The sequence below is a fragment of the Amphiprion ocellaris genome, chromosome 23, assembly GCF_022539595.1.
Source record: "Amphiprion ocellaris isolate individual 3 ecotype Okinawa chromosome 23, ASM2253959v1, whole genome shotgun sequence".
NCBI lineage: Eukaryota > Metazoa > Chordata > Actinopteri > Pomacentridae > Amphiprion > Amphiprion ocellaris.
The window spans coordinates 6,426,284-6,450,235 of NC_072788.1; the positions used below are offsets into that span (position 1 = coordinate 6,426,284).

At 39.2% G+C, this 23,952-nt stretch overlaps 1 long non-coding RNA gene across 1 annotated transcript; it reads left to right on the plus strand.

Annotated features, from left to right (window-relative positions):
- The first annotated feature begins 2,427 nt into the window (after window positions 1–2,427).
- On the plus strand, window positions 2,428–23,005 carry LOC118470627 (uncharacterized). The gene is made up of 3 exons (XR_004847731.2): window positions 2,428–2,536; window positions 15,281–15,419; window positions 22,853–23,005. It is a non-coding gene; the product is annotated as an uncharacterized LOC118470627 (long non-coding RNA).
- Window positions 23,006–23,952: the final 947 nt, after the last annotated feature.

Genomic DNA, 23,952 nt, shown 5'->3' on the forward strand with positions numbered 1-23,952 from the left:
TAAATGGACCCCAGAGACAATGTACATGCAGACAAATGCATACATGCAAACCCTCACACTGCTGTGGACAGAGTGAAAACATCCTGCAGCAGACAGGGATGGCAGCACTAATTGCTGCTGCTTACCGATGCTTTCTAGTGACAATATGTTTGTGATGGTGCGTCAGACTGAACTGTGCTGTTTGATGTCGCCCCAGCTGGCTGCTGTTTCTAAGTCAACGCTTTCGCTATGGTCTAACTCTCCACATCCCTCCATGACCACTATTACTATGGTCTCCTGCTCTTTTTCTCTCTAACCTGTCTGACTCTTGTACCAACTCTATATGCTCTATGTTATAAATAGGTAATGCGGGTCAGACTGGGGGTAGTCTGGTATAAATGGAAAGAGATAGGAAGTTTCACCTCCTTTTTTATGTCTGTGCATGTGTGTTTGTATACATCCAGTATGCATGCCAGACTAAGTGCTCATCTCTCTGAGCATATTGTTTCACCTGCTTAACCTCCACCTTCATCTCCATCTCTTCTCATTCCTTCCTTTTAAGTTTGAGCCTTTTAAAAAGTACTCTTTGCCCTTGCTTTGTCATTCCACACTTGAGAAGTGCATCACTACATCACATATGCATAGGGATTGTGTGCGTGTGTGTTTGTGTGTGTGTGTGTGTGTGTGTGTGTGTGTGTGTGTGTGTGTGTGTGTGTGTGTGTGTGTGTGTGTGTGTGTGTGTGTGTGTGTGTGTGTGTGAGAAGCTGCCTGTGGTTCCTGCTGTAATTCTGTATGCTTTCAGCTTGTTCTAGCTTCCCACTGTGACTCAACCTCACATGTCTATTTGTGTCTTTCTCTGTCTCTGTCTTTTTTACTCACTACATCTTGCTCTTAGTAACTCTTCCTTGCTTTCATTTTTCATCAATCTTTTCCCGTATTTCCTCCCTCTCCTGCTTTCTTTTCCACTCTACGTCATTCATTTTGCATTTTATCCTCTCTCCACTTTGTCTCTCCCTCCATCTTTCCTGCGCATTTTCACTCCTCCTCTCACTTTCTCCCTACTTCACTCTCTCTCCTCCTCCTTCCATGCCTGCCATCTCTTCTTTCATTTTCTGACTCAACACCTTGCTCTTTGCATGTCTATTTCTGGTCTCTATCTTCCTCTCCCCATGCCAGCATCACCTCCCCCTGGTTCTCATTATCTGTCTCCCTCTCTTCCTCTCTCTTGTCTCTGTCTCTGCTTAGATTCCTTCTATTCCCGAACCTGTCCCACCCACCTGTGCATGTGTGCACATGTGCACCCACACAGACATATACCTGCATACACACAGATGCACATTTTTAAAGGCATTGCATCCTTAGACCTGTTATTTTCCTCTGTATTCTCTTTTTTTTATCCTTTGAGAACATGACAAACATGCTAAAAGTGCTTGTTAAAATGGAAGGTAACGAAAATACCAAAAAGAGATTTGTCCTCCTTCCTCTCCCAAACACATTTCAAGGATTTCAGTGTGTGGAGCTGCAGGCAGTGGAGGTCTGTGATGCATATTACACCATTAAGGAAATTGTAATTGCTTTTGGTCATTTTGCCACTTTTTGACAATCATCATCACAGCATTTATGAAGTGTAGGTGTCATCACTGATGTGATGTCCTTGTTTCCAATATTATCTATTCTATAGCAGCTGCAGATATAAAGAAAAACCAAAGGAACAGACGGCAACCTGCCAATAAAGGGAAGCATCTGTTCCTGAAACGTCTTTTTTTCCATTTGAACTTTTGTAACAGACTGCAAAACAATTAATCAGTGATCTGAAAAATGACAATGTGTGTTATCAGACTAAGCTTTTAATGTTTTTTTCTCTCTTGCTGCCCTTGATTCTATCGAAACTTTTTTCTCCACACAGTAAGCCCATGTTTTTGTCACTAATGATCCCTACTCAGTGCAACTTCTAGACAAAGCAGAGCAGATGTTCCTGAGAAAAATGCTGTTAAATTGTGACACATTATATTTTTAGTCACTCTAACCCTGGTAAATAACAAACGCACCAGTCATCAATGAAATGATCACACCACAGCAAGCATTTATGAAAATGCAGCTACACCTACAACTTTTTTCTCTCTCTGTGTTTGCACTGATTTGTTTTGCACATTACTGTGCCCTCATTTTTTTTGTCACTTGAAGTGGAAGATGCACTCCCTTTGCTACCCTCAGATAAAATGGAACAGATGTTTGCTGAAAAGCTACTGTGGCATTATAATTATAATTCATTTTCTTTTTGCATGCAAGCCTTGATAGCTGACAAGCAAGAGAAATATTTGTGATTTGATCAACCAATAATGGGTATTTGTATCACAGTTGCAAATTCCTCATTATTTTCTATTGGTGCCCTCCATTTTTATCAACACTTCTTCAATGTGGACGTGTTTTTTTCCATCTGATCTTTGCTTAGGTTCCCAGTAGTACAATGGAAATATCCTCTGAGCTCCATGACAATGAGTGTTGGAACGCTGTACAAAGAAAGCAACCTCTCCACCAGCAAGATCAACATTCACAGGTACAGAGAGTGGAGACTTGTTTAATAATGCACTGGTTAGTACAAGTGTTGACAGAAATGAGTGTAAGATTTATAATAGAAAGCAGTATAGTCTGTGACAAGAACCCTATTTTTACACAAGTTTTTGCAGCTGTTATTGCTCACATTCATCATGTTCTTTCACTGTGTAATCAGTGCATCTAAAATTATCATCTGCACAACCTCATTTTCTTTGTTTCACTATTCACTCCAGGGTAACCGTTTGTTTTTGGCAATAGAGCTACAGAGCTTTTGTTGTCATTATTATTATTATCATCCATTCAGCATCTGAGGAGAAAATAAAGGTTCAGGCAGAAAAGTGGGCTACTGGTTCAGTAGCATTTCCTCGTCAGGATTCTAGGCTGAGATGGTAAAGCTTCTGTGAAAATTGATTGATTTGATCCAGCACACAGCGTTGTTGCTCCAGTGTGGTTTGTACACTGTGAAAGTTTATCATTCCATACACACTGTGGTACACGTACAAAAAGATGCTGTTCATTTTTACGCTCTCTTGTAGATGCGTCTGCATCTGCAGAACAGGCTTAGCGATAACAGGATTTTCAGCTGGTTTGTGCCGTGTGAAATGCCTGTGGTGCAGCAGTAGCCCGTACAGAACAGCTGAGAATCCACTCGTTAGAAATGAAATAAACTGGTGTTTGTGTGGAATTATGACCACAGTGACAGGCGAAGCACATGCTAATAATACCTGCTCGCCTTCTTAAATGTGACGCAATCAAAAAAGCTGCAGCAGTCAGCTGCTTTGAGCCGAATGAGCTCTGACAAACCCCCACTAGACGCTATCTGTCCAGCGGAGCTGAGAGACAGAATGAGTAACTAGCTGGTGAATATAGTGGAGCAGCTCGCAGAGAACGATACAGATTTTTTTCCTCAGCGCCTGGAGACCAAAACAGAAGTAAAAGACAGTGAATATGAAGCACTTGAGCCCAAATGATGCAGATTTTTGGGACCAGTGTCGATAAAACTTTAACTCACTGTGAAGACACTACTAGAATCCCCATCGCTGTGTGCTCCGCTGGGATGCTACATGTGCTGCAGACAGTTGGAACATCAAAGTCACATCCTTCACTTAGCCCTACCCACAACGACTGTGGTTAGTTTAAAGCAATACAAACAAGCCAGGCGTTTTTTTCTGAAGTGCAAACAAACCATTATGTTCTACAGAATGAGCTGACATAGCGAGCCCAGGGTCACATTTACACCTTGTCACACTGCCCTCAAGTGGCCACAAACTTCAATTACAACTGCTTTTCAAGATGTGTAAATTTTTTTTATTTTTTTAACAGGATAATGATTATTGATTTAGAACAGTAGGTTGTTATTTGTTCAAAGTCTTGTCTGGGGCCCACCTGTGCTAGTGGAATAGCTAATTTCCGAATGAAAACAAAACATGCTGACACTCCTATATACATCTAACACATGTGTGGTCCACCCCAGTGTTTGAGAAATACACACACATTTCACTGTTTAGATTGGAAATGAACACACAGCTTTTTCTGTCCACTCAGGACAGCTACATAAAAAATCAAAAGGAATTAGTCCACCTCTTGACACAACGCAGAAAAGAAAGGGGTCAGAGCTCCAGCGTGTTCGACAGCAGACCAGAGTTCAAATAGAGATGTGGTCATACTAGTTTATTGTGAGCAAGTAATGCTGTGGGGAAGAGAGTGACATTTTGAGAGAGCGAGAGAGAGAGCGGGGGAGAAGATCTAAAGCTCTTCTGAAAAGATTGAGAGATTTATGGAAAGATGGAAAGAGACAGACAGAGCGATAGATTGAGATAGAAGTGGCATGTCGACTGAAATTGAAAGTGGAGTATCTGCAGTACTTTGGAAACACACACATACACACAGTCACAATGAGACAGTCAGGTAGAGACAAAGTGTGTGTGTGGATGGGGGGGAATCTATCATACAGTGTCATCCTGTTGCCCATCAAAGCTATCTGCCCCCTCCCAGTCTTTGTCTCTCTAAAACCATGTCTCTGTTTAGCCCTCACACATCATTACCTGGAAACCCCATTGCTTTCTCCTGAGTCCTTTCTCGCCTTAACAGCCTCTCTTCCTGCATAAACTCATTCCTCCCTACAGGACAGAGAGGAGGGGGTTGCAGGAGGTTGGTGACTCAGAGTCAGGTGCCTGACAGCCAGCCAGCCAGCTCAAGAAATTTTTCATCCACTACCTCCTGTGTTTCCTTCCCATTTGCCACCTATCTGTCTCTGTGGTCTGCTGAGTCCCAGTGCTGGACAGCAGAGATACCAGGACCCCCCACGGAAAGGCCAAATCCCTCCATCTCTCTTCCTCTGCTGTTCCTCCTATCATTCTTGCACTTGTTCTTCGCTCCTCTTCATTTGCCCTCACCCGAACCATTCCTTTTCTTTATACCACAACCTTTCCCTCTTCCTCTCCTTTGTTTTTATTTAGTCCTTATCCAGAGGTTTCCTTGCAGGCCTTTGCCCAGATTCTTCAACCAGCACAGTGCTGGCACCGATGCCATCCTGCTGGGACACCACTCAAAAATACATATTTTGCTTTGGCCAAATATTCACTCACACGCTCATCTGTCCATATACAGATGTGCAGACACTCATAAATGAATGAGTCTACGGAGAAAAAAGCTGAGTTTGTTTATGTGCCTCGCTCCTGTTTCAAGTTCATTTTCCTTCATCAAGCATTCATCTTGTATAGTTCACCTTTGAGACAGCAGCTCTAATCCCTCTGTTCCCCCTTGTTCAGTTTGTATGGCAGACATTCTTTGATTCTCTGCTATCAGATTGGTTGCTGTAGCCCAGACTTGGCTGCTATTGCTGGTGTTTTCTTACTCTGATGTGCAGATGGGTGACAGATTATAGGAAAAACCTGAATTAGTGGAGAAACAAAAACAATGCAGGTCCTTACACACATGCACTGCATGGTATAACTGATTCTGATTTTGTAGCAAAATGGTAATAGTGTTGTTTTCGGTAGCTACAATTATGACAAAGTATTCACTGATGTCCTCTTTTTCTCAATGAAATCTAAACTAAAACATACGAAGAGTAATATTTTAGGACCGAAACAGTTAAAACAGTTTGACCTTTTTAGTCATTGATTAAAAACTAAACAATGTTGTTCAAGACCGACAAATTGACAAATTACCTAAACATTGTTTTTAAAAAAGTGTTTTTCACATGGTGCTCATGATCAACGTTTCCTCTGATGCCCCAAATTTCTGCTGTTCAGTAGATTTATCAGTTTGACCTACAGCTGTTAATTTAGAGGCTTCTCACATTTAGTGATGTAACATGTCAGACAGTAATATTATCTGCCAGTTTTTCAAAGAAAACAGACATTTGAACTAAATTCATCTACAAATTAAAATGAGAAGCAACATCAAAATAGCTGAGATAAACTATGCACATGCAGGCAGTTAGTCTGCTAATCTAACAGTGCTAATTTAGCACATGCGACATAGATGTGAGGTTGACATTATTGTAGGAGAACCTTGGGCAGACCCAGAACTTGCTGGAGGGATTATATGTCTCATGTGGAAAGCCCTGCTTAGCCCGCTGCCGCCTTGACCTTACCCTGGATCAGTAAGCAAATGGATGGATGAATATGCTACAGCCTTCATTATCACCAGATCAGATGTACGGTCTTCACCTTACTATGTTAACTGCTATGAGATGACATGTTGTGGCTGAATTATTATGACGACTAAAGGCTTGTTTTTCTATAGAGTTGGAGAATCAGAGCCAGAAAGCATTGAAGTTGTTGTGACGCAGTGATCCTAAAACCTGCCTAGGACACTTTCTGTTGGTTTTTCCTTTATCCATCACCCGTCTGTATACTCACCATTTCTCCTTTTTTGCTGCTGCAGTCTTCTGCCCACAGTGGTGTCACACTTAGCATATTGCACAACCACGCACACACACAGAAATTTCCTCTTACCACCTGCTGTACAATCCAGTTCTGACCATCTAAGAATGTGGATCTATGCCAAGCCCTACTTCTGTCTCCCTTTATGCAGTACATCTATATTCATTGTAGCTCACAGCTACAAACAACCGGCTCATCGAGTCCCATTTAAAGATGAGTTCCCTCTCCTCTACCCTCCTGCTCCCACACTTTATATTAAACTTTTTCCATCCTCTTACTTTGTAGCACCGTGTAGTCATCATCGCTGCCTTCTGCTGCCATTTGCTGGTGCTGTTTTCTGTGTTGCTGCGCTAGTCAACCATGAAGTTCTCAGTGCTATGGCTGTGTAGTGGTTTTAAGGTCAGCTGTTTCTTCTTGTGTGAGGCTCAAGTCACACACAAATGGGTGCTGATATTACAGTAAAAGGAGTTTGACTAACTATACTGCAGTAGCTTGAACAGATAGTGTGAAAATGTGCTGTAGTAGGCGGTAGACAGCAAATTCTGCAAAGATTTACATTATTGAGCATTCTTTTTTTCACATTTATGTTGATTAGTAATCAAAATGAAGGGTTCTTACCACATGGGGGTGCTTAGTCTGGTGAAATTAATAAACTTTATTGAATTGCATTATCATGTTCCAATTACGTGACGCATGTTAATGTAATCAAACGTCTATAGGCTGTACTTACAATGCAACAAAGGGTAATAATGGGCTTGCTTCTCTCTATTTAGTGTGATTGCTGAATCACATTTATGCTTTTTAGCTCTACGTTGTTCTTACAGGATCCTGTGGATGCGATTTTCATACGTCAAAATAGTAGATTTTTTTTTTTTTTTTAGATGTGAATGAGGAGGCAGATTGATTTTTCTTCTTTTCTTTATCTTTACAGCACTCAGAAGTCAAAAAACTATGGTCAGGTATAGCATTACTTGGAAGAAAAGGGTTCACAGATCAGATCGGAACCCCCAACAGATGCTGCCAGACTTTCCGAGTGGTCCTAATCAGAGAGTAAAAAGACGATCACATCTGAGTGGGAGAGGGCGAGAGATCAAAAGGGAGTCAGCAGAGTTTTTTGCAATGTTGTTCCTAAAATGCAATTACCAGTTTCCTGTGCTTTCTAGTCTGTCACTGCAATGTAGCACCACTATTAGCCCTGAAGAAAAAGGACATAGAGAATGTGCTACCTCCATGACACATTTGTCCTGAACGAGTCCACACAGCTGTTATTTTTAGTATTAGGGTATTTACATGTACAAATACACAACCTAAACATCTCCTCTTAATCATTACTAAAGAGCACATGATAACACACTGCAGTTTCTGTGCACATAAGATTTCCACTGCACCCATTTATCGTATTCATCCCCTTAACACCGCTTATTTCTTCCCTCCTTCCCTCTGTGCCATTCCCCCACCTCTAATTGCTCTGCCGGTTTCTCTTCCTTCAAATTCAGTGCCTTTTATGCCTTTCCATCTCTTATCACAGCGACTCGATATTTATCTCTGTACTGTTCTCGTCCCGATCACCTGTTCACCCTCCGCCTGCTCCCAGCTGTGTTTGTGCATTGCGGTCCGTGCACTGGGATGAGAAGGCTCTAACAGCTGAGACACAACCACCAATCTGCCTATAAATCAGTCATGCTATCACCTGTTAACACTTCTGTGTATTCATGTGTGTGTGCTTGTATTCATGGGCACGCCTTTCATTTGCCTCCATTTTTCCTCTATCTACTTTTCCCCTTTCATTCAATTCCAGCTGATAGGGTTTGTGGAGTAGTTTGGTCTCCTTAGTATACCATCTGCTTTGTTGTTGCGTCTCTCCTTATGTGAACACGCGTGCAGGTGCATCAGCATGAGCATATATGAATAAATGTGTGTGGTATGTGTGATCGCCTTTGCATGCTTGAGTGCTTCTCCGTTCAGCTCGACTTGTTTATCTCCCCCTCCCTACCTTTATTTGCCAAAAGGCTCAATCCCAGCAGGCTTGTGACAGTTTTACTTGTCAGACGTGTGTTTGCATTTTCTCCTCTGTGTGTCTGTCTGTCTGTCCCCGTTGTTGGTTTGGTCTCATTCATATTTGAAGTTAGTGTGACTTGTCTTACTCCTTGGTTCGCTCTGGAACAAACTGGAAATGCTGGTGTGAGAGGGCTAGCAAAATAAGAATGAAGTGATGTAACATGGGTAAAATGAAGGATCAAAAGGTTCATATTATTCACGACAGTGGAGAAAGTTTGGGCTGGTTTTGGGTGATATGATAACTCAAAAATAATATGTAATGTGTGAACAAAGTATAGATTTATACTGTTAATAAACTTCAGTATGTGAAGTAACCAGAAATGATGGAATATCAGGTAAGATCAATGGATGAATGTAACAAAGTACATTTAGTCAGTGCTTTAGCCTTTTCTTTTAGTGCCACACTCTGCTTGTAAATGCTACATTTGGCATACAGCTTTAGTTGCTATATAAATTAAGATTTTTGCATAAAAAACATACGAAGAGCTTATAATATATTTTTGTTATAAACTGTTCAACAATTTTTAAAGCACAGTTGAAATATTTAGTTGATAAATCAATTATTCAATATTTCAAAAATTAGCAACTAATTTGACAGTCGATACTAGTAATCCATAAAGAAAATAACTTGTTGCTTCTTGCTTTTAAATTAGTACGAGTAATAATCTTTCTTGTGTTATAATATATTTTAGTTTAACTAACATAGGAACCACTTTAGTTGATTGGATACTTTTACTTTTAATAATACTTACATATTTTTGTCTATGTAACATTTTCATTGCAGGACTTTTGGTGTAGTTTCTGTAATAGAGTACTTTACAGTTTCTTGTTAGTACTTTATAGAATATGAATATTTTTGCCATTACTGGCTAATATCAGGCAGAAGAGAAACAGTAAATACTAGAGAGATGTTGAAGGAAATTTTATATTTATTTGAGTGGGATAATAATGCAGCATAATGATTACTAGCTGAAAGTGTGTCAAGGTTTCAACACTATTGGTATTTCACCTCCTTTGTTCTGTCTGTAAATGAGGTACAAGATAACAAGTGGATTATATAAACTGTAGTTACACTGTGATTATGGCAACTTTGTTGAATGACAGCGACCGAGCTAGGAAGGAATGATCCCACAACACTGGGTCACATTACTTAAAAGTTCTACTGATGGTTGAAAGAACTTGCTTTAATTTCATGTTCAACGAGCATTCAAGGATATTTGTCATTTCAAATAATGTTCCCATAAGATCAAACGTTAACAGAGACACAACCTAGCTTCAACACTTATACAGTGTTTCAAGGATGTTTTAGGGCCACAGATTATATGATATGACAATGGGGGAGAAAAGCATTCTCTAGCCAACATTCAAAAATTGTTTTTGAGGCCTTAGTTGACAAAACTTTCCTCATAAAATGCTCCTGTAATGAGATACATCAACAAATGTAGAACAATTAGCCTGTAATATTCTCAGGATCTTTAGGAGATGTTGTTGAAGTAACACATCGTAGAGCATTACAGGATAACAAAGGGAGCACTTTCTCAGTGCAACATGCTGAAACGTTTTAAGAATGTTAGGTCACGATAGTGTTATGGATGTTGTTAGAGAAAGTTGTCCTACTTTTAACACTGACATTCTGGGAACTACATAGCAAACTTGCATCTGAAAACATTACTAGAACTGTGCAGAACTGAGAATGTTACTTAGAACAAAAAATAAATCCTGCTAGGGAGGATCCCAAACTTATCAACAGCAGAGAAAGTCTCCTTGTCTGAACAGGTTAGGATGGAAACCTGACCTATAAGTGTCAGGTGTCACCACACATTTCCAAAAGGAAAATAGTTCAGCACAAAGACAGGCCAGGATTAATGGCTTAAAACAGAAATGGAGCTTGATCCATTTCACTGACAGTCACAGGCTCACGGAAATGGAAATGGTACAAACTGACAGCCAAACAAATCAGCTCCATGTTTGTGTGTTTCGCATGATTAAATGATGGAGGGAGTGTTACATCAAGCTGAGCTTGCCTCACAATCCCACTGGCTGAAAGACACTCCTTTGTCAATACAATAACAATTTCTCTGTGTAAGTGAACTTTCATTGTTCGAAACACAAATTAATTTCTCGTCGACCACGTATTGTGTTAAATGTAATAAGCCTGCTGTTGCTTTGAAAGTGATCTAAGCCTTCTAGCTGTATAGTTCAACAACTGAACTCATGCTTCTTCTGTGCTTACTTTTTCGTATCAGCACCATAGACATTAGTCTTCCACTCTTGCCATTATGTAATAAGTTTGCTCTGTATTCAAGTGGTCAGGATAATGACATTATTCCTGATTTGTAAGATTTGCAGTGAATGATTTCTGAAATAATAAACTAAACTATAAGGTGCACATCAAACCATACTAAAGCTGTACAAAGTGTGCAAAATATGGGCTATGTGGATGAGACATGATATCCAGTGAATAAACTCATGCTGAGTACTTTTTTTTGCGGTGACTTTCTAGCTACATTAACTTGCATTATTTAATCAAAATGTTGTCAGGAGAGTTTAATGCTAAATGAACAACTGCATTTTCTCCTTCATTCATGTAAGTTAATCAGAGTTGATGCTGCACATGTACGTTCTTTTGCTGTTGATATCTATAAGGCTGTAAAAGAAGAGATGTAAACTTGTTAAATGATTTATATATATATGTGATAGCTGAGAACATTACCTTGGAAAGTAATACTGTTTTGCAAAAAGTTTTGATATCATTGCCGTTCCCTTTTCATTATTACTTTTCTCTATTTATTAATCTCTCATCCAACTGGAGTTGACCATGTAATATATTTGAGAAATATTGAGAGACTTGAACTTTAGTTTTGTTCCAATCACTGAGCTCTGGGGAGCCATTTCTGTCTGATGATGGCATTTTATGTAACTGCACCGGGAACATAAAATTAGTAGTGGAAGAAGTTTTCAGCTACTTTCAGTGAGTAGTGGTACCAACACAGCTACGTGAAAACACTCCAAAAGTCCTCCATGAAAAATCGTGCTTTTGTAAAAGTCTACAAGTAACAGCAACAAAATGTAGTTAAAGGTGCATTGTAAAAGATTTTGCACATAAATATAGCAGCAAATGAGGTCACACTCTCTCTGTGTGTGGTGTAATCTGAGCTATATTGTTCTGTGTGAAATTTACTTCAGTTTGAGTGTCTCTACTGCTGTTTTACATCACCTTCTCTACTCAGTGTGTCTGTTTCCACACGGTTCTGCTCCAGTCCGTGTCAAGTCATATCACCGTTATTTATACAGCACATTTAAAACAACAGTTGATGGGCCAAAGGACTTTTTATTAGAAAAATAAGACAAAATTTCAAATTTGCAAATGTAAATGTTCATTATATGACCTTACCGTATTATTTATTTTATGAATTTGCCAGTGGCATAAATGGTTATGATATACAATTAAAATCCTACAAGATTATGCAGAATACAGATTTTCCTGACAAAATCAAATATTAAAATTTAGATCATGCCGCATTATTTATTATGCAAATTGACTTGATTATTTGAATATTAAGTTCAGAACAAATAATTTAACCTGGCTAATTAAATATTAACAAGAAGAAACCTCCAGCAGAACCAGGCTCAGGAATGGCAGACATCTGCCTCGACTGTTTGGGTGAGGGTGAAGGGGGGAGAGAAAAGGATAGCAGAGACCAGCAAACAACAAAAAATAAACACTGGGCAGATTGGTGGGAGCAGTAGCTAGAGGTCAGAGCCGTGCAGCTTCAGATGACGAAGCACAAACCACAGAAGAAAGAAGATACAGAATGAACAACGTAATAATAATGATGCTTTTAATAATATGTCTGTGGATTGAGTGGAACAGACACAAGTGCCGTTAATGATAATATTATTGTTGGCAACAACTAGCTTTGACCATTCAGAATATTTTAGCATTGCTGGCGTGAGCTAAAGGTTGTGGCTGGAGTTTTTTTTTGTGTGTGTTGTTTGTTTTTTGTCCTGTGTGAAATGCTGGTGCTGAGGCAACATCTACTGCTTCTGAGTGTTGCATACATACCCCTCACTGATACATTATTATTCATGACATCATTAAATTATTAATAGTGAAGCATCAGTGTGTCAGCAGCATGTTACTGTTGTAGCTGCTGCAGGTGGAGCTGGTTTGAACTACTTTATATACAGCATTATATACAGAGACACTGGATAAATCTGAGGATTCTTCAGATGATGAATGTGAAGGAAAGAAGAAAAAAATAAGTTCTGATCCAAAAATATGTTTCCAGTTTTGGGATTTTTCTTGATCTGATCTTTGATTTTTGGTGAGATATTAGACCGATTTAATGTTTATTGAACCATTTAGAACATTTAAGCCTGACTACACACTACTTTTAGTAAAAAGCCAAAAAAGGTTGGAAACCACTGATTTAATCTTTCTGTGTTGATGTTTCATATTAAATGCTTGCCATGACACTGAATATGTCAACAGTATCTAAAACTGTCAAATAAATGTAGTGGAGTTTATTTCCCTGGTTAATTGTACTGGAGTGGAAGCATAAAGTAGTATAAAATAAAAATGGTCAAGTAAAATGTACGTACCTGAGAATTATACTTCAATACCTTTGACGTTGCTTTTCCCGGCTGTTTCCAATGTTAAGACTGAATCGACCCCACTCAATCCCTTTACTTTATCTTTTGCTTCATGCTGAATAACTCATCTCTGTTATGGCTGTGATTTGGAAATAACATCAACATCAACTGTTTTTAATTCAGCCTCTATGCTATTATTGTCACTCACATCACTGTCAGCTTTCTTTAGTTGAAAACTTGGAGAGAAGTTTAAACTTTTTTTTGTCGTTGATACCTGCCGAGAGCTTTGTTGTCATGGATTTCTTTGTTTCCAAGTGTTGTCTCTATGTCTTTGATTCCAGCAGTGGGTTAGTAGAAGTGTGCACACTTTGGGATGTACAACAAAGCCATATAAAATCTCTTGAACTTGTCAGGTTTTATTTTTCTCTCTACATCACATACTCTGTTTGCATGGCCCTCGCACCACAATTCCCATTGCAGCAGTATTGCAGACAGAACTGTTTTGGATTTTTCTCTCTTGTAGTAGAGCACTGTAGCACCATTCAGAACATACTTGACTTTAAGTACTGTCCTGTGTTGGACTTCAAGTGTAAAGACTCAGTTGGCTCAAACAAGAAACTTCAAAGAGGCTACAGAACCTAAGGCATTTACCAGGTGGTGACGTGGGTCACAAGGCTTCAGGTAGCAAATAACAGACCACAAAAGACAGCATTATGGCTGCAAAATATATAATATACAGCAGAAATAAGCACTCCGGTGTGAATCACTTCAATGTCAAATGATTCTCAATTGTATGACCTCTGAATAACTGCAGTGTTTCTATGCTGACATCTTATAAACAATCAAAAACAAATACTATAGAAGGACTATTTTAAAAATACAGGCCCCAAAGTAGATACTCAGTGCAACAAAAGTAAAAAAAAAAAAAAAAACTCTCACCATTGAAACAAAAGAGCTACTGAAGTACCTAATGTGTGACTTTAAGAATACAGGAAGATTGCTGTACAGCTAAACATCAATGTGAACACAGTTGCAGCAGTAATTAGTAGGCATAGAACAAGCCGCCATGCCACTAGTTAGTTATAGTGGCCATCCATGAAAGATGACGAAACAGACAGTGTGCTATTTGTGCAATCTAGCTCTAAAAACAGGTGGGCAAGTGCTTCAGATTTTGCAAAGAGGTTATCAGTGGAAATCAGAGTTTCTGTGACAGCTCAGACAGTATGAAGTGCAGAACATCAACCTTTATGGTGTCCAAGAAAAGAACCCTTACTGGAATTTTCACACAAAAGAGGCAAGAGAGAACTTTGCTGAAGTGTATGAAAAAGAAGCCTGATCAGTATTGAGTGTGCATAGTTTAGTCAGATGATCAAGATAAATTAGTTCAGCTCAGATGAGTTCCAGCATGTTTAGTGTAAACCTGGCTAGGACTACCACAGTGTATGCATAGTTCTGATAGTGAAGCTCCAAGGTGGGAGTATGATGATATGGGGCTGCATAAATGTAAAAGTTGTTGAGATGACACTTGTATATGGCATCATGACAAGATGATTCCCAATCTGCAGAGGTTTGGAAGTAGAGGAATAGGCCGGCATGATAATGATCCAGAGCACACTGCCAAAATCAAAGAAGAATTTCTAAAGAAGGAAGAAGTGAAAACTATGACCTGGCTAAAAATGTCACCTGAGTTGAATCCAATTGAACATCTGGTATTGTACAGAGAAAAGATAGTTGAGTTTATCATCAAAAATAAAATAGAACAAAGAAATTATTCAAAAAATGATTTCAATGATTAAAAATGTGCTGTCTTTTGTTGCATTGCATTATCTCTGTGGGGCATGCATTTTTATTAAATCTAAACTGTTGGTTTTTAGTTTTACACCAAAAAATACTGTCGTATCAAATCAAGAGGTAATGCAATTGTTGTCTGAATTTTTGGTCATTTGGCATTTAAATGATGTTGCAAAGAGCTGTACCTTGCGGTGAGTTTTTGGATTTCATTTCAGTCAATGTTTATGGTTTCCTTCTGTTAACTGGGAATTGTGAGAACAACTTGAGTGTGTTTTTCACATTTCTCATAGCTTCCTCTAAACATTACTAAGGGACAAAGAGTATCTGTAGTCTCACGACAGACTGAAAATAATATGTAACTTTCCTGCTGCCGATTTGACTAACAAACTGTATCCCTCTCTTGGCAGGTACCAGCGCTTCCGAAACTTTTTATGCAGCCAACTCTTTTAGGAGGACATCATTTTACCCTCACCATGTGGACACCAAGAACAAAACATGGTTTTCTTTTGAAGATAAGCTGCCAAAGGGCTGGTTCTGCGCTGCCAAGTGAGTAACCGTCTGGCCTTGTGTACCCGACATCAGGTGGTGTTTGCGTATATGTGCGAGTTTGTGTTTATGTGCACCTGACACTGCGTACAATCTGCCAGACACCTGTTGCCAGGTTTGTTCAACCGCAGTCACCAACCTCACCTCCACAGACTATTTTACTTCCTTATTGCATTTGTGTGTGTATATATAATGCAGGCAGAATCTCTAGATTTTAGCATGTTATTCTTAAAGACTGACTTATAGTATTTGAACACTACAAAAGCCCATCAATGATGCCAAAAATGCCACAAATCGATCATTTTCTGCCTGTTAGCGTTGTCTAGATTGTTTGTTTTATTGTGATCCTAGCCTTTTCACCCTAGTTCACCCAGTCTTTTTTTGTCCCCAAATATACGACTCTTTTCCCTTTTCACCCTCCTGTCTCTTTTTTTCCTCATCCCACTTTACCTCTCTCACTTCATTCTGTCATCCATGCTACCCCCTCATCCTTTCATCTGTCTCTCTCTATTCTGAGCCTTCATCCCTTATCTCCTCCGTCTTTCTCTCCCCTGTCATGCTTTTATCCCTCCCCTCTTATCCTTCCCGTCTAATCTCTTCCCAGTTTTCACTCGTCCTTTCAACCATTTCCCCGTGCGTCAGTTTAGTTACTTTACTGACTGCTTATCAGAGACTGTTTTGTCTAAACAGTGTATAAAATGTCACTTTCAAAAACCAACACGCAACGGTTTCTAAAGTGAAAACCAGGCTTCCTAATTTGCTATGCTTAAATGGACAGTGTACATATGACATGGTAACATATAATCACATATAATATCTGCAAGTCAGGCTGAGGCAAGACCTCAGGCTTTATATTGTGTTGCTATTTCAAATTTGACAGGCGATTTAGTAAGGTGTCGGGTCACCACGTGCCAAAACAGCTTCCACATGCCTTTGCATTGATTCTCTGAGTCTCTTGAACGCTACTGGAGGGTTGGGTAACCGTTATTCCCAAAGATGTTCCCTCATTTGGTGTTTGATGATGGTGGTGAAGAGCGCTGTCTAACACATCGGTCCAACATCTCACAATGTGTTAAATTGGGTTGAAGTCTGGTGATGATTTGCTTCTTTTTTTATACTCGTCAAACTGTTCAGTAGCTCCGTTTTGCCTTAGGGATGGAGGCATTGTCATCTTGGAATAGACCACTCCATTCAGGTTAGAAATGTTTCATCAAAGAACAAAGGTGATCACTCAGGGCAACTTCTAATTGATTTGCAATGACCCTTTGTTCAAGAGTTCAAGTTTTTCCTTTAATTTGACACCTATCTGTGCGTGTGTGTGTGTGTGTATGCCAGGTCTTGTTCTTTTCTCTTTGCAAAACCCTGCCCTTTTAGAATAAGAACGTCCACACAAAGGACCAACATTTCGACTCAAAGGGTCCTGTTTTAGTGGCGTTGCAATGGCCAGCACAAGCAGAGCTCTGACTGTTTGGTAATTACCTGACCTTGGAAATCACTTTGTGCATCTGTGTGATATTTTGGCGGCAGGTGCAGAGCGCAGGTGGGAGGCGAGGTGCACACAGGTGGGAGGTTCATTCAAATGAAGCATCACAAAGCGAGTTGTTGGTATTTTAATAAAAAAATGCGTCTTGCACTTTGTGCTTGGAATAGAAGTAGGTATAAGGTTAAAACTGGATTCGCAGATGTTTTCATGAGGTCTGCACTCAGTTTGCGTTTGTTAAAAGTGTTTTGATAAGAAAAGACTGATGTACACAAAACTCTGAAGGGCAATAAGTCACTACGATCAATTAAGGTTCTAGTGTATTTAAGGGGCAGCTCACTGATTTCACGAACAAAAGTCAGTTTGCTACCTACCACAGTCTGTGGAACGAGTTACATAATGTAGGGTTCTAGAGGGAGCACTCTGAAGTCTGAGAAAATAACACTAGGATTTTGTCGGTGTTATCTCAGGTGGATACTGAGATAGTTGGAAACTAAAGATATACAACAGAAAGTCTATGCTAGAAACTGTGGTTTGAAAGTTTGGGAGTATTTACCAGGCAGGGAGCCTCAGACAAAATGATAATATTGGATGCATTATGTGGAAAAATAGCTTCACAAATACTTGGAACCAAAAGCCAGGATGTCTTAACCGCTTTTTCCTCAGTTTGCAACCATTCTTTTAAAAGATTGTTAGCTGTAGGTCGTCACCGTTAATGGAAGTTACCTTAGTAATCCTTAAACCTATAGAGCCAAATGGACACACTTTCACTCATATTCATGTCCCTTCTTCTCGGTTGAAGTGCTCTCAAAGTATTTTTTGCAGTGAGGTGTAGCATATATCAAATGGAGAAGCACAAACTGACCTTGCCAACAATTCTAGTTGCTTGTCAATCAGCAAGAAAAAATAATTGTAAGTTTACAATCTGCATACAGCTCTGCATCCATATCTACATCTCTAATGTCTATTAATATCTGAATATGTTAATATATCACAAGAAGCAGCAGAACAGGAGCTTTGTAATTATGTGTTCCATAATTTGTTTGGTTTGTCACCTCTGCAAGTTGGGCTACTTTATGTGAATACTTAAGTAAATAAAAGATTGACAGCTATTTCCGTTTGGCACTAAGCACATTTTTTTCCCCCAGTTTCTAAGACTTTGAGTTTCCCACCATCATGGCTCTGACATTGCCTGATTCCAGATAATCTTCCCTGTGCAGTTATGAATAGATATGTCCACTGATATAAAGGCTAATATAGAAATCTGCAAGTATTATCTTATCAAATTGTGGAAGATCTGGACAGCCTAGACCAGGGGTGTCAAACATGCGGTCCAAGGGCCAAAACTGGCCCTCCAGAGGGTCCAATCCAGCCCATGGGACGACTTTGTAAAGTGTAAAAAACCCAGAGAAGATATTAACTGCAAATTGGAAATTTCGAAAACTATAAATTTAAAATAATTTCTAGACCATGACAAGTTGCTTTGATCATAAAGTAAAATACTAGATTGCTCATTGTTCATTTGTCATTTTGTGTGTCATTTTTGTAATATTTTGTCTTGTTTTTGTTGTTTTTTGTCTGACTTTTGTCGTTTATCTCATATTTTTGTCCTTCTGTTTCCGGTTTCTGTCATTTTATGTTTCCTTTTTGTCTTGCCTGTGTTTCTTGTCTTATTTTTGTCATTGTGTGTTTGAGTCATTTTGTTTTTTTGTCTCGCTTTTGCCATTCTTGATCTTGTTTGTATAAGTTTTTGTGTCGTTTGTCCATTTTTTTTTGCTTTTTAACTTTTTTGTGTAATTTTTTTCTCTTTTTTGTTTTGTTTAGTGTCGTTGGTCTTATTTTTTGTTTTTTGTTTTTTTTTTTGTCTGACTTGTCGTTTTGATCATAAATTAAAATACCATATCATTTAGTTCCAGATACCTGTGACTGAATGTTTTGTGCCTTTGGCAAGAACCTTCATGACCAAGGTAACACCTGAAAGCAAAGGTTGCCCTGAGATGAGCCTGGAGTTAAAAGGATTTTTGTAAATAGGAGAGATTCACATTTGAAAAATACATACAGGCTCTGTGTGTGTGTGTATGTTCTTCTTTATGTATTCAGTATGTCCAGTAGGCAACAAACACATTGGTGAACTAGTCGATGGCAAGCACACATCTCACCTGTCAGCTAAATATAACTCTGGACAAGCTGCCCTCTCTCAGCATGAGATGCAGCCATGCAAAGGTGAATGAGTGCAGGTGTTTTGTGTGCATGTGCCACTTTTCCTTTTTTTGTATGCATGTGTGTGTGAGTGCATCTGCTTCAATTGGACCACGTGTCAGGTCTGAATAACCTCCATCACAGCTTCACTGCAGTTAGAATAAAAATGCCGCGTGGCTCCAAGGCGCTGCAATTAGGCTGAGCTGCGTCACTGCTGGACAGCTCTGATGAAGGGCTATTTTAGAGCCAGGCATGATGGAGGCACTCTCCCCCCCACCTTTACCACCATCACCATCATCACCATCCGTCACCACAACCACCGCCACATGGCCTCTCCACCATCTTCCTCGACCATCCATCAACATTACCAGCAAACTTTCCCAGGCAACTTCTCTGAGCAAGAGTCATTCTAACCTGGCAGCTCTCTCCCTGCCATTTTTCCCCTCCTCTCTCCTCTGCATCTGTCTCATTTCCTGCCACAGATTCATATATATTTCGGGATAAGTGCTCTCCATGAATCTTACACCTGCTCTCTCTCTCTCTCCCCCTTTTTGCCTTTTCCAACTTTCTATCCTTCATCAACTCTCTTTCCTTCTGTTCATCTGTGCGTCTATTCATTTTCCTCTCCAGCCTCTGAGTGCTTCACTCTCTCTCTCTTCCTTCCGTTTTTTCTTCTCAGAGTCATGCACCTCTTTTAATAGCTCAATTTCTCTTATTCTCCCCTTATCTACTCCAATTTGATGCATTTCACCTGGCTTGAATCATTTTGCCTGTATCAATCCATCTCCTCCTCCCTCACTCCTCCACTCTCATACCTATTTTAATACTCCAAAGCCTGTATTTGTCTCTGAAAATGAATATTTTGTGTGGTGTCCGGGTTTATGGTATAGTATTTTTCAAGGCTGATTTTTTTTTTTTTTTTTTTTTTTTAGTGTTGGCTCTGTGAATAAGAAATCTATCTTATAGTGTTTACTGTAATTAATTTCTTTTTAGTGTGACAAGCACCTCAGTGGAAAATGCTGTTTGATAATTTAGGTTTAAATCCATATGATACAAACTCAAATAGATTTGCTACTATATTTCACTAGCTTTAATTGTTGGATACTTGTGGTGCACCAATATATTTGCATGCACAAAAGAAATTTGTTTTAGCGACATTTGCAGAGGGCTTGTTGAATGCAAACTTCAGTCTTGATTAACAAGCTTATAGGTGACTCATCTGTCCACAAATTGAGGGTAATGAAATCATTATATAGCAAATACAGCTATAATAATCGTAATTCCCACTTGTGTTTCTGAAAGTATATGATTAATTAGAGCAGATAAGCATCGCTTTGACGACTGGGTTGTAAAACTCTAGCAGTCATTTGAAAGCGAGAGGAAACTGTTGGCTTTTTTCACTGTTAACAAACATTGGATCCTGCTTGAGACCGTAGTCCTGATAAGGTGATATACTTGAACAACACCCCAAGGAAAATTTGCTTTTTCAATCATCTATTCAGCAAAAATATTAATAGATGTAATCTTCCTCTGTGGAAAAAGTAAGTACACCCTTGCCATTCGAAGGAAGTATTGCCGCTCTTAACTGAAATATCTTTTTGTAAGTGTTTTGCATAATTCTCCGCTAGTGTCTGACAAGCTCTTGCTGGAGTTTTTGACCATTCTTCCTGCAGTATTCCCTCAGTTGCAAGAATTTTTTAAAATGTACTTCAGATCCCCCCTCACAACTTTTCAGTGGGATTCAAATCTGTTCTTTGACTTGACCCTTCCATAACCCTCCATTTCGTCTTTTTCAGCCATTCCTGGGTGGATTGGCTTGTATGCTTACAGGGTCATTATGTTAAGCTTTTGGAGAGATGGCCTCACAATTTCTTCACCCGCTCTTTGATATGATGCAGAACTTACAGTTTGATTGAATGACTGCAATCTGCCCAGTCCCCAAGGCAGCGCAGTAACCTCAAGCCATAACACTTCTCCTGAAAAGCTGTCTTTGGTCCGTGCCAAAAACGTCTACTGTTACTGTAGCTAAACACCTCTGTCATTGATTCGTCTGTCTAGAGCACATTATTCCACAAGGCCTGCACTTTGCCTGCATGTTCACTGGCAAACTGTAGTTTTGCTCTAATGTTCTTTTTGGACAGCAGAGGCTTTTTCCTGGCACACCTCCAGTGCAGGTCAAATGTGTGCTCTCTCGTTCTGATTGTAGACGCAAACGGTTACATGAGTTACCTGCAGATCCTGTCATGGAAGTTGTGGGGTTACTTGGAGACTTCTTTTTGCATCAGTCTGAAATTGCTGGGACAGCCATTTCTAGCCATTTCTAGGGAAATTGATATTCTTTATAATCTTAGCCACTTGAAGATGATTTTCCTGACAATGCAGTAATGTATTTCAAATAATTAGATTCAGTGGCACAGTCTTTTTTTCACAACTTTTGCGATATGTTCACACAACTCTCCTGTTTTAGGACACCGAAGTTGCAGACTTTTGTGACACATTTCACCCTGTTATAGTTTGGTTTCTGATTAGGTTTTTATTGTTACTACATGTCGTTACCTGATTCGTCACTATCCAGTTGTTGCGACCTTTTTCTGAAAAAGAAAATGCAGACATACCTTGACTACCAATGGTTAATTCAGGATTAACCACTGATGGGATGTATTTTCTGCAACTGAGCAACCAACCCCCTGCTTCATGTTTATTCTGGTACCTATATATCCCCTATATCCAGTATTCAAGCGTGTTAGTATGCACAGAGATTAGTGATGAAATGCTCAGCTGGATGTAGAGCATTTAGTTTAAATATGACATTTTAAAATTAATACATACCGGTATCAGTGTGGATGTAGCCTCGAAGAGCTCTTTACATCTTGACATAATGACACCAAACACTTCAGTCGCAAAGAAGCTGTATATGGCAGAGGTTTAAATAAGACACATTCCATCTGTCATTCCCTAAAGAGGTTCTAATCATTGGTACCTGATCCAAAACCCGTGATTTGAAGGTGCAATAATGTACTTGCTTTGTGTATGTCACTTGGGTCTTTTCTGTAATTAATTTATTAATGAAATGATGAAAATGTTTACAAAAAATCTACTGAATGTGTCATTTGCTTGAGTATATCTCCTTTATAAATAAGAACCTTTTCAACAAGTATCAAGAGTGCTTGATCAAGTATGTTGAAAATATGTAGCTACTTTTATTTATTTGACATTTTCCCATAACTGTAAATGAACAGCAGGAATATCGTCTGAATACAATCTGAGATGTTGCAGATGATAACATCCACGCTACTTAATCATCCAGTTTGTCAAAAGCCCCGATGTCATGGTGATTTGTGACTACCTGCTTGCTTCTTGAATTGCCAGACTTTCCATCCGTTTTCTTCTGTTTAACCGTGGTTGGATTGTATCTGCAGCAAGCTAAGAGGAGGCAATGATACTTATTTTATGTCTAAGAAGAAGTTAATGAGAGTTAGACTTAGAAGGAAATGCACCTTGTGACAGCAGCCAAATCTAGCGACTGTGTTCACTTTGAGCTGGCCTATTATTCGTAAGGTCAATTTTTTGTGTTTCTCATTCGTCTCCAATGCAAAAACTTGATGACATTAGTGAGTCATGGACTTTAGTTCAGTAATATGTAAGTGTCACTGTAATAAGCACTTATCACAGGCCAAGTCTGAACAGATGGCAGCTTGGTCAGGATTTAAGTCACTGTTTCTGTCTCTTTCTTTGTGTTTCCATCTCTGGCCAGACCACCTCTGATCACCGGGTCATCGTGGAGAGCCAAATAGAAAAGGAAACCAAAGCTGCGTTTGTGTCGGCAGGTGGCAAACACCTGCTGGGCTTCCTGGACGACCTTAATATGCCGGCAACTGACCACTTTGGAGTGTTTTACTGAAGGTCAAGTGAGGTCTGTGTGAGATCACTTCTCTGCTCTCTCAGTCTCTTGTATAATTAACTCTTAATTGCTCTCTGTAATTACATTTTCTTTTCATTGTTTGGGACTAATTGTATACAAGAGATTTGTGTTATGAAATATGATTTTCTTAGCTGTTTTTCATGAATCTAACAATTAGGCTCACATCTGTAATTTTCTAAATCTCGGACATTAGTGTATTTGTGTGCTTAGTTTGTTGTCAGGTATATCTGTGCAGGCGCATACACATGTCCGGACTGTTAGAATTGTATTCTGCATACCACTGATATATCACTTCTCTGGACATTTATAGTCTCTAGAGTCGATGGAACTTTATCAGTGGTGCCATCTCTAATTTAGGTTCTGCTGACTCCTCTCAGAGGTATTCTCCACTCCTTTTCACTTAAATTACCACTTTTCCTAGTTAACCCAATTTGGCCTATTTTACTATGGCCATAGATTCCGAGTGTCAGTAAGTATTATATTCTATGATTCATTATATTATATTACACCTAAAGTGGCCTTGAAAATTCTCTAGTGCAGTTTTAAAGAGTATTGCAGTTGTAGGTTTTTTAAAAAAAAAATTGTTATGAAGCACTCTTTTTGGTTGGCAGTTCTCATTTTCTAATTTGTTTGGATTTGATAAATTAATTAACAAATTACAGTTTTAAGTTTGGAAAATGTATATATTTAACAGAGCAGAACAGAAATCAGTGAATTTTATAATTATACCATGTGTTCAGTGGTATATTAAAGAGAGCCCGGCACAGTAGTATCTGTGGTAATTAGGAGGATGGTTATTATTATTACAAACTGAGTAATAACTGGGTAGCGACAGCAGCGTCCTTTTTAAAATAGTCTCTTTCTCTGCCACAGCCGACCAAAAATACTTACTATATTATTTTTTCATCACATTGCTATTGCTCTATTGCGTC